Raw genomic sequence first — 12,355 nt, 5'->3', positions numbered from 1 at the left:
TTCCATGTCCATCCACAGCTCCTGCGTGGTGTTTTTTTTTTCCTGCAGACAGATGAGATTCAAAACAGCCTGCTGTCGTTTCCCCCTGGAGTTGGTGGTGCAGGTGTTGAGCTGACGTGATGAGGAGGCGATAGAGGAGAAACTAGAGGAGGAAACGGAGTAGGAGGAGGCAACAGGAGGCACCGAGAAATGTCCATCAATCCACCAAACTACTATCTGCCTCAGGCCCAGCCGCCACTACATTTACCCAGTGGACAGTTAGGGAGATATAACATCCTTGCCTGTGCTTACTAGTCCACGTATCGCTGGTTATGTAGGCCTTACCAGTGATAGCGTTGCACAGCGCACACTTACTTTTTTCCACTACTTGTTCGTGCAGGGCGTGTCTTGAAAAGTAGTGGCTGCTAGGATCCAGGTACTGTGGGACAGCCACAATCATAAAATTTTTCTAACTCTCAGTCACCACCAGATGGAATGGCAGCATTTCAAAGGCCAGGAATTTTGAAATTCTGGCATTCAAGGCCTGGGCTCGCGGGTGGGTAGGGGGATACTTCCTCTTTCTCTCCAGTGTTTGGGGGATGGGCAATTGAACACTTCCGAGGGACAGTGTGGAGATGCTCGGTGACACTGCTGGTGGTGGTGGTGCTGGTTTTGCTGTCACATCCTCACTTTTCAAGGTGCCAGGTGGTCCTGTCGCTCCAGAGTGGGTTGAAGACCGCAGCAGAAGAGGGAGCAGCAGGAGTCTCAGATATTTCATGGTTTTTCAGGTGTCTACTCCACTGCAGCTCATGTTTTTGCCTAGTCATGCAGGTGGTGCTAAGGTTTAGAACATTTATGCCTTGTCAGGCTCTGATTGCACAGTGTGCAAACGACCCGTAACTTGTCGTCAGAACTTTGTCTGAAGAACTGCAATGCCAGAGAACTCCTTTGAGCTGGCTTTGGTGTGCTCTGTCCCTGGGCAGACATACTGGCTGGGGGCCGGCTCCTCTAATTTTGCACCCTTCTACCTCTTTAGCTGTGCGGCTGGTGCCCCCCCCACCTCTTCCTCTGAACTGCACACATCTCTCTGATGACTTGGATGCCATGTGAGGCCTAGGACCTTTTCATCCTTCACATCATCTTTCACCCAATCCTCACCCCTGCCTTCATGGTCAGTCTGTACAATGCAGAAAGCCGCAGCAATTGACACCTGTGTTTTGTGGTCATCAGCAGAGATGCACTGCGGTGGTCCTCCCAAGTCCTCATCCTAAAACATAAGTGGTTGGGCATCAGTGTACTCAATCTCTGTCACTTCTGGGGCAGGGCTAGGTGGATGGTCCACGGAACCCCTGCCAACAGAGTCATCAAAAAGCATAAGTGACTGCTGCATGACTTGGGGCTCAGCAGGAGTTGAGGTGGGAGACGCATGCCCGTGGGCCGCCAGCGCCAATTCAGCGCTTTCAGCAGGGGACCGGGTGGAAGACAATGTGAAGGAACTGGAGACACTCTCATCCATCCAATCTACTACTGCCTCTACCTGTACTGGCCTAACCATTCGTAGAGCGATATTTAGGCCTACAAAATGAAGCAGAACCTCCTGTCGTTTGCGTGCACCACAAGAAGGTGTTTCATTTGGGTGCGTAGCTGGCACAGATTGACAATGTCCTCACCCTACAGCAGGAGCTTCACCACCACCAACAGCAGCAGCACCACGACCACGTCCCCTAGTTTATGCTCCTTGTATTTCTGTGTCACGGGTGCAAATGAGATGTTTTGCACCCCAGAAAATGGTTTCATGTCACCGACAAAATTAACAGACTGATTTACTCTGCTATAACAGTTAGATGAAAATGTGGTGCAATTAAACAAAACAATAGCTTTTTGTCATCGACGCAATTAACAGGCTGTTATAACAGTAACAAGGATGACAATGCTGAGTTTGGAACCCCAATAATGGCTGTAGGTCATCCACAGAATTAACAGCCGAATTAAGTATTGTGTTTCTGTGTCACTGGTGCCAAGGTCTTGTACTGCACCCACATAAATGCCTACAGGTCACCCAAAGACTTATTAAAACAAATAAAAGCTTAACCCTCTCCCTGCCTGCAGCAGCGTCCTGTCCCTTCACTAGTCAGAGCAGAATGGCGGCGCACCATGTGATCCAGCATTTATTCATGCATGGTCACATGGTGCGCCGGCCAATCACAGCCATGCCAATACTAGGCCTGACTGTGATGGCTTCCAAGTGCCCACAGATTAAACGCTTGTTGATTGGCTGTGCTGCAGCCTTTCAACAAGTTTTATTTAAACTCTGAACAACGAACACATACTATAATACAGGACTGCTATAGGTGAAATGTTACCATTTATCTATACAGGAAGTCTTCATGTGTTACGAATGTAAAATGTGTAAAATGTGTCCTGTGATGAGCATGGACTGTAGTATGGAAAAGGTAGGAGATGATGACCGCATGTTGCATAACCTTTTTACCTGTCATCCTTAACCTGTTATATAAACTTGTCAGCAGAAATTGTACATGTTATAATATATATTTGCATATAAATTTGCATGAAGGCAAATCTTGGGCTTTCATCATCCGTCCAGTCAGAGATAGTAAAAGTGGCTCAAAGAATCACAATTTTCACAGAAGCCACCAATGAATCAAATACATGAGCTGAATATGTGAGTGGAGGACATCGGCCGGAGCCTGTGGCACGTGCAGTGGATATTGTCACATGTGGACTATCACTGGTTATGACAAGTGCAAGTCAACTCTGATCTTCTAATAATTGTGGAGAAAACTTTTTGTGAGACTCAAAAGAAACAATACTGAGATGAATACTAAGGATGGTCGGAACGTCTTGGCTCCCGTCATTGTGGAATTAACAGCAGGAATGTTTTTCAATCTGTTCATTGTGTCCGTCATCTTCTATGACTTCTACAAACAGAAAACCATGAGCACCAGCAATAAAATCCTGGTGTCCCTCGGCATCTCCAATATAGGTTACAACATACTGATATCAGCTGGTTTACTGGATCAGTTTATTGGACTTCGAGTCTCATCCACATATGACTTGTCTTCTATGTATATTATATTACTGCTCTACAGTGTCAGCTCTTGTGCATGGCTCACTGCTAGCCTAGGAGCCTTCTATTTCATAAAAATATCACAGACCAGTTGTCTGTCTTGGGTGAAGTTTCACATCAGATCAATTGTTCCTTGGATGATATTGGCTCTTGAAATTATGGCTTTTATCAACAGCTTCTTGAGCAGTTTTCTGCTCATTTCTCCTCAGACCTATTTCCCAAACATCACGGATGGTCCTCCACCTGTCCTGAAGGTGCTAGCAGAGAACAAATCAGGATTTATGAATGCTAGTCAAATTGTTACTGCCATACCTTGTATGATAGCAGTCATCTTCACCGGGTGCATTATATGGACAGTTAAACGGCACAGTTCTAAGATGGAGAGAAGTATGGAAACAGTGGACAATGGCAGCCTGATTCCATATCTACGAGTGGTTCGTAGAATGACATATTTTTTCTTCTTCTATGGAATCTTTTATGCTTTAATGTTGATTTTCTACTTTTCCATTATCCCACATCTCCAGTCAGGATTCTGGGCGACTCTGCTGCTTATGTCCGCCTTCAATCCTGTGCAATCTGTCCTCCTCATTCTTGTCAATCCCAGACTTAGAGACGCCTGGAAGGATATGTTACCTTGCCATTCATTTACCAGGTTCTTACATGGAAGCAATGAGGGGTGAATGTCAATAGACTGTACAGTAGATATTTTTGTGATGCTCAATATATATATATATCTTATAAAACTATACAAATGTTGTGTGAAGGTACAAGACTTATTTTCTTGAAGAAATGCATTGGGCAATAGATTTGATAAATGTATATGTAATAGTATATAGCAAAGATAAGGCTGATGTAATTCCAGAAATCAGGATACAGAAGTGATGAGAAGGTAACCTCCATCCACCTGCTAGTGATCCCCCACATGAGTAGTTCAGACATTATGGATGTGCTCCTCAGCCCTGTACCTCCTTCTCTATTTCTAGTGCAGGACATATAACAGGACAGGGTGTGCTCTGCAGTCATTCTCTATCAGCATCTACAATACAGGTTTTGGGTTCTCTTGGGGTCAATGATCTTCTGAAAACTCTAGTATTGACTATTCTGTAAGTTTCCTCTGTGGCCGGGACTACAAATGCAACCACAGGGATTTATAACTGATGATCTCTGCTGTAGTCCGTGTCTTGTCAGAGATCAACGACTTGTTTCATTCAGTTTCTGTTCCAATGAGAGGCTCAGTCCTCGATTCTATGGACTTTACATCGCTTCCAGAGAATGGATTTATCCGGTTTGAGTTTTAGTGTTGGAAAAGTTAAAATAACGATAGGTAAATCTATCACCCCTTGTGCTCTATGGACTGAAAAATCTAGCATTCAGGTGGCATGATCTGTAGAGCCAATAAACATGTTCTTGATCAGAAAGTTCTTGATCATTCATGAGTCCAGGTTAACATTTTAACATCTGATTGACAATATTTTTTACATTTGCAGCAATTTAATGTAATTGAATCATAGTTATCACAATACTATTGAGCGGCTACTTAGGGTGAGGAAGCACACCGAATATTTTCGCTCATGGTTTACCGCTTAAACCTTTTTTTTTTTTTTTTCAGAAGATCCTATTGGTTAAATACTGTGAAATATAATGAAGTAAAGAAATTTGTTTGCATCTATTCAAATGTGTGCCCCAAGGACACATAATCTACACCAGCTGAAGACCTGGACTTTCACAGCATCTACAGGAGAGGCAGGAACCTGTAGAGAAATTATCATCCTTATTTCATCAATCAATTACATGAAGTAAAGAACAATGGCCTTCAATGATCACGATACTCAGGATATCATGAATCCTCTGGACTTCTACTTGTCAGTGGTCACCATATTGATCATTGCCTCCATTCTGTGCAATGGATTCATTGTAACTGTGAACATCATGGACTGGTTGAAGGGCAAACTCCTCAACCCAGTTGACCAGATCTTGGTGGCCCTCAGCATCTCCAATACTGGATTATCCTACAGTTTTTGGAACTACATTTTCTTTATATACTTTTGGCCACAGTTCTTTTTCATGGATTACGTATTTCCCATAGTTTTTACTGTGATGCTGTTCATGACCGTCTCCAGCTCGTGGCTCACTGCTTGGCTCTGTCTTTATTTCTTTGCCAAGATTATTCATTTTAAGTCTTCCTATCTTGTCAAACTCAAGCTGACAATTGATGTGGCAGTCCCATGGCTCATTGTGTTCTCTGAGGTTGTGGCTTTCTCCAGCTCTCTGCCCCTGGTGTGGACCATCTTTAGGTCCTTACCTCTCAACTCCACATCACACAATCAGACCCGTCCAGTAGTTTCCTTTCACATAAACAGTATGTATAATGTTTTTGTTCTTGGCTTTAGTAGCAATTCGTGCTTTGTCATTGTCCTTGTGTCCACAATCTGTATAGTTTGGTCTCTCTGTAGACACACTTATCGGATGAAGAAGACTATGTCTAGTGAAGAGTATTTTCGGATTAGGACTCATCGGAGGGCTGCACAGACTGTGGTGTCTCTTCTTCTCATCTACATTACATTTTATGTGACCTATATCTTGATGATGTCATTCTTTTCTTCTTATAATATGAGCATTTATTACTGGATCACCGTGTGGGTTGCATTGTCCACTTCTCCAGCAATGTCCATGGTATTCATACTTGGTAATTCTAAGCTACGCCTGGTGTTTGATAAGATATTTTGTAGTTCCCCGCCATTAGACTGAGGATCTGGTGGGATTGTCTAAGATATGTAGATATATTTCAGTTCACATTGTCTTATCAGATTATTAGGTACTTACAGGGATTTTTATAGACATGTCACATGTTTGAACAGTACAAAAAGCAAAAAGAGATAAATAGAGAAAATATTGCCATCAATTCCATCAAACTTAGAGCCCCAGGTTTTATATGGACATCTGCGAGTTTATATGGTAGGAATTAAAGGGGTTATCCTCCCCCCCAATGCCCAGGAACTTCATATAGTTTATACTTACCCCACTCCCCAGAACCTGCATTGCTCCTGATCCCCCCATGGCAGCCGCTGCATCTCCCTATTACGCGGAGCAAAACATGCGGCTACGGGGGGTTGGGGTGGTGGTCAGGATGGGGTAGGAAATAAATGATGTATTTTTTAAACAAATTTGTATAATGTCTTGAATGGACCCAGGTGTTGATAACCCATCTTCTTTCTCTTTTATGTGAAATAAAATCCTAATAAATTAAACATATTTCAAGCAAAATGCAGCGTAAATGGGTGTGCTTTAAAAAAAAAATTGGAAATTTTTTTTTGGGGAGGTTGTAATTAGTGTTGAGGGAATCGAAGTTGACGAAGTGGAATTTGATCAGAATTTCAGGAAAAATTTGATTTGTTGCAAATCTGAATTTTCTGGCGATTCGTGGTATTGAATTAGATTTTTTCTAAAATGGCTGCTGCACATGTTACAAAGTGAAAGTAAGAAGCCGGGGGATGAGGGAACACCCATAATGCCATGCAGCCAGCCAATCAGCAGATAGCTAGTCCCTGTGATGTCACAGACCTATAAGAAGCCTCATCCTACCCGGTCTCCACCATTTTACTGTGAACTTAGTGCAGGGACAGTGATTAGGAAAGACTTTATTTGTAAAATTTTAGTTTGGAACAGTTCAGGGACAACAAAGGGACAGTGTAGGGAGATAATAGGGAGAGCATATGGAGACTTTATCCACACTATAGGGAGAGTATAGGGAGAGTGCAGGGTCCCCTTGGTTAATAGATAAGCAATTCGATTACACCTTGATGCGCTAATTAGTTTTAAAAAGCTGTCTAATGCTACTGCTATTGTCATGTCCACATGTATTTAGTTTTACACCTTGTGTTATAGATAAGTAATTCTATTGGGCTTTGTTTCAGTAATTGGGGTGTAATAGTGTTCTAATAGTATTGAGTTAGGGTTGTTCACAATGTTTTATACAAAAGTAATTCCATTACGCCTTGATTCTCTAATTGGAGTGAAAAAGTGGTCTAATACTACTGCTATTTTACACTTACAGTTACCGTACAGTATGTCTGACAGACAAGTTCCAGGGCCTTCCAAGGCAAAGTGGCAAAAATATTTTGGGAGCTGGCAGAAGTAGCAGCAGAAGAAGAGCGGGGGGGGGGGGGGAAGGAGCAGCCATTGCAGTGACAGGCCAGAGCTGCTAGTGTCATCCAGCGGTCATGTTTTGACCAGCAACCCAACTGTCCTGGTTGACTTTGTCCTCAACATAATCTCAACTAATATCAGACACCCACAGCTAGGAGATGGTGGGTTCCTCTGACACCAAGCCTAGTTGGCATGGCCAAGGAACAAGCTCTTTGCCCCCACCTGCCGTGAACCTGCCTCTTTGATTGCTTGTTCCTTCTGCTCAGGAAGTATTATATGTAGAGTTGAGCGAACACCTGGATGTTCGGGTTCGAGAAGTTCGGCCAAACTTCCCGAAAATGTTCGGGTTCGGGATCCGAACCCGATCCGAACTTCGTCCCGAACCCGAACCCCATTGAAGTCAATGGGGACCCGAACTTTTCGGCACTAAAACGGCTGTAAAACAGCCCAGGAAAGGGCTAGAGGGCTGCAAAGGGCAGCAACATGTAGGTAAATCCCCTGCAAACAAATGTGGATAGGGAAATGAATTAAAATAAAAATTAAATAAATAAAAATTAACCAAAATCAATTGGAGAGAGGTCCCAAAGCAGAGAATCTGGCTTCCCGTCACCCACCACTGAAACAGTCCAGTCTCAGATATTTAGGCCCCGGCACCCAGGCAGAGGAGAGAGGTCCCGTAACAGACAATCTGGCTTCATGTCAGCAGAGAATCAGTCTTCACGTCACCCACCACTGCAACAGTCCATTTTCATAAATTTAGGCCCAGCACCCAGGCAGAGGAGAGAGGTCCCGTAACAGACAATCTGGCTTCATGTCAGCAGAGAATCAGTCTGCATGTCATAGCAGAGAATCAGGCTTCACGTCACCCACCACTGCAACAGTCCATTTTCATAAATTTAGGCCCAGCACCCAGGCAGAGGAGAGAGGTCCCGTAACAGACAATCTGGCTTCATGTCAGCAGAGAATTAGTCTGCATGTCATAGCAGAGAATCAGGCTTCACGTCAGCCACCAATGCAACAGTCCATTGTCAGATATTTAGGCCCAGCACACAGGCAGAGGAGAGAGGACCCGTAACAGAGGATCTGGCTTCATGTCAGCAGAGAATCAGTCTTCACATCATAGCAGAGAATCAGGCTTCACGTCACCCACCACTGCAACAGTCCATTTTCATAAATTTAGGCCCAACACCCAGGCAGAGGAGAGAGGTCCCGTAACAGACAATCTGGCTTCATGTCAGCAGAGAATCAGTCTGCATGTCATAGCAGAGAATCAGGCTTCACGTCACCCACCACTGCAACAGTCCATTTTCATAAATTTAGGCCCAACACCCAGGCAGAGGAGAGAGGTCCCGTAACAGACAATCTGGCTTCATGTCAGCAGAGAATCAGTCTTCATGTCATAGCAGAGAATCAGGCTTCACGTCACCCAACATTGGAACAGTCCATTGGCATATATTTAGGCCCCGGCACCCAGACAGAGGAGAAGTTCATTCAACTTTGGGTAGCCTCGCAATATAATGGTAAAATGAAAATAAAAATAGGATTGAATGAGGAAGTGCCCTGGAGTCCAATAATATATGGTTAAGGGGAGGTAGTTAATGTCTAATCTGGACAAGGGACGGACAGGTCCTGTGGGATCCATACCTGGTTCATTTTTATGAACGTCAGCTTGTCCACATTGGCTGTAGACAGGCGGCTGTGTTTGTCTGTAATGACGCCCCCTGCCGTGCTGAATACACGTTCAGACAAAACGCTGGCCGCCGGGCAGGCCAGCACCTCCAAGGCATAAAAGGCTAGCTCTGGCCACGTGGACAATTTAGAGACCCAGAAGTTGAATGGGGCCGAACCATCAGTCAGTACGTGGAGGGGTGTGCACACGTACTGTTCCACCATGTTAGTGAAATGTTGCCTTCTGCTAACACGTTGCGTATCAGGTGGTGGTGCAGTTAGCTGTGGCGTGTTGACAAAAGTTTTCCACATCTCTGCCATGCTAACCCTGCCCTCAGAGGAGCTGGCCGTGACACAGCTGCCTTGGCGACCTCTTGCTCCTCCTCTGCCTTGGCCTTGGGCTTCCACTTGTTCCCCTGTGACATTTGGGAATGCTCTCAGTAGCGCGTCTACCAACGTGCGCTTGTACTCGCGCATCTTCCTATCACGCTCCAGTGCAGGAAGTAAGGTGGGCACATTGTCTTTGTAGCGTGGATCCAGCAGGGTGGCAACCCAGTAGTCCGCACAGGTTAAAATGTGGGCAACTCTGCTGTCGTTGCGCAGGCACTGCAGCATGTAGTCGCTCATGTGTGCCAGGCTGCCCAGGGGTAAGGACAAGCTGTCCTCTGTGGGAGGCGTATCTTTATTGTCCTGCCTTTCCCCCCAGCCACGCACCAGTGATGGACCCGAGCTGCGTTGGGTGCCACCCCGCTGTGACCATGCTTCATCCTCATCCTCCTCCACCTCCTCCTCATCCTCGTCCTCCTCGTCCTCCAGTAGTGGGCCCTGGCTGGCCACATTTGTACCTGGCCTCTGCTGTTGCCAAAAACCTCCCTCTGGGTCACTTCGAAGAGACTGGCCTGAAAGTGCTAAAAATGACCCCTCTTCCTCCTCCTCCTCCTCCTCCTCCTCCTCCTGGGCCACCTCCTCTTCCATCATTAACCCTAAGTGTTTTCTCAAGGAGACATAGAAGTGGTATTGTAACGCTGATAACGGCGTCATCGCCACTGGCCATGTTGGTGGAGTACTCGAAACAGCGCAACAGGGCACACAGGTCTCGCATGGAGGCCCAGTCATTGGTGGTGAAGTGGTGCTGTTCCGCAGTGCGACTGACCTGTGCGTGCTGCAGCTGAAACTCCACTATGGCCTGCTGCTGCTCGCACAGTCTGTCCAGCATGTGCAAGGTGGAGTTCCACCTGGTGGGCACGTCGCATATGAGGCGGTGAGCGGGAAGGCCGAAGTTACGCTGTAGCGCAGACAGGCGAGCAGCGGCAGGATGTGAACGCCGGAAGCGCGAACAGACGGCCCGCACTTTATGCAGCAGCTCTGACATGTCGGGGTAGTTGTGAATGAACTTCTGCACCACCAAATTCAGCACATGTGCCAAGCAAGGGATGTGCGTCAAACCGGCTAGTCCCAGAGCTGCAACGAGATTTCGCCCATTATCACACACCACCAGGCCGGGCTTGAGGCTCACCGGCAGCAACCACTCGTCGGTCTGTTGTTCTATTCCACGCCACAACTCCTGTGCGGTGTGGGGCCTGTCTCCCAAACATATGAGTTTCAGAATGGCCTGCTGACGTTTACCCCGGGCTGTGCTGAAGTTGGTGGTGAAGGTGTGTGGCTGACTGGATGAGCAGGTGGAAGAAGAGGAGGAGGAAGCCGAGTAGGAGGAGGTGGCAACAGGAGGCAAAGAATGTTGCCCTGCGATCCTTGGCGGCGGAAGGACGTGCGCTAAACAGCTCTCCGCCTGGGGCCCAGCTGCCACTACATTTACCCAGTGTGCAGTTAGGGAGATATAGCGTCCCTGGCCGTGCTTACTGGTCCACGTATCTGTGGTTAGGTGGACCTTGCCACAGATGGCGTTGCGCAGTGCACACTTGATTTTATCGGATACTTGGTTGTGCAGGGAAGGCACGGCTCTCTTGGAGAAGTAGTGGCGGCTGGGAACAACATACTGTGGGACAGCAAGCGACATGAGCTGTTTGAAGCTGTCTGTGTCCACCAGCCTGAATGACAGCATTTCATAGGCCAGTAGTTTAGAAATGCTGGCTTTCAGGGCCAGGGATCGAGGGTGGCTAGGTGGGAATTTACGCTTTCTCTCAAATGTTTGTGAGATGGAGAGCTGAACGCTGGCGTGTGACATGGTTGAGACGCTTGGTGACGGAGGTGGTGGTGGTGGTGTTGGTGGTACATCCCCTGTTTGCTGGGTGGCAGGTGCCAACGTTCCTCCAGAGGCGGAGGAAGAGGCCGAGGCGGCAGCAGCAGAAGAGGCCGAGGCGGCAGCAGCAGAAGAGGCCGAGGCGGCAGCAGCAGAAGAGGGAGCAGGGGGAGCCTGAGTGACTTCCTTGGTTTTAAGGTGTTTACTCCACTGCAGTTCATGCTTTGCATGCAGGTGCCTGGTCATGCAGGTTGTGCTAAGGTTCAGAACGTTAATGCCTCGCTTCAGGCTCTGATGGCACAGCGTGCAAACCACTCGGGTCTTGTCGTCAGCACATTGTTTGAAGAAGTGCCATGCCAGGGAACTCCGTGAAGCTGCCTTTGGGGTGCTCGGTCCCAGATGGCGGCGGTCAGTAGCAGGCGGAGTCTCTTGGCGGCGGGTGTTCTGCTTTTGCCCACTGCTCCCTCTTTTGCTACGCTGTTGGCTCGGTCTCACCACTGCCTCTTCCTCCGAACTGTGAAAGTCAGTGGCACGACCTTCATTCCATGTGGGGTCTAGGACCTCATCATCCCCTGCATCGTCTTCCACCCAGTCTTGATCCCTGACCTCCTGTTCAGTCTGCACACTGCAGAAAGACGCAGCAGTTGGCACCTGTGTTTCGTCATCATCAGAGACATGCTGAGGTGGTATTCCCATGTCCTCATCATCAGGAAACATAAGTGGTTGTGCGTCAGTGCATTCTATGTCTTTCACCGCTGGGGAAGGGCTAGGTGGATGCCCTTGGGAAACCCTGCCAGCGGAGTCTTCAAACAGCATAAGAGACTGCTGCATAACTTGAGGCTGAGACAGTTTCCCTGGTATGCATGGGGGTGATGTGACAGACTGATGGGCTTGGTTTTCAGGCGCCATCTGTGCGCTTTCTGCAGAAGACTGGGTGGGAGATAATGTGAACGTGCTGGATCCACTGTCGGCCACCCAATTGACTAATGCCTGTACCTGCTCAGGCCTTACCATCCTTAGAACGGCATTGGGCCCCACCAAATATCGCTGTAAATTCTGGCGGCTACTGAGACCTGAGGTAGTTGGTACACTAGGACGTGTGGATGTGGCAGAACGGCCACGTCCTCTCCCAGCACCAGAGGGTCCACTAACACCACCACGACCATGTCCACGTCCGCGTCCCTTACTAGATGTTTTCCTCATTGTTATCGTTCACCACAACAACAAAAATATTATTTGGCCCAATGTATTGTATTCAAATTCAGCGGGATATA

The sequence above is a fragment of the Bufo gargarizans genome, chromosome 8 (assembly GCF_014858855.1).
Source record: "Bufo gargarizans isolate SCDJY-AF-19 chromosome 8, ASM1485885v1, whole genome shotgun sequence".
NCBI classification, from domain to species: domain Eukaryota; kingdom Metazoa; phylum Chordata; class Amphibia; order Anura; family Bufonidae; genus Bufo; species Bufo gargarizans.
The sequence above is the reverse complement of the archived record's forward strand: the minus strand, read 5'-3'. Positions refer to the sequence as shown.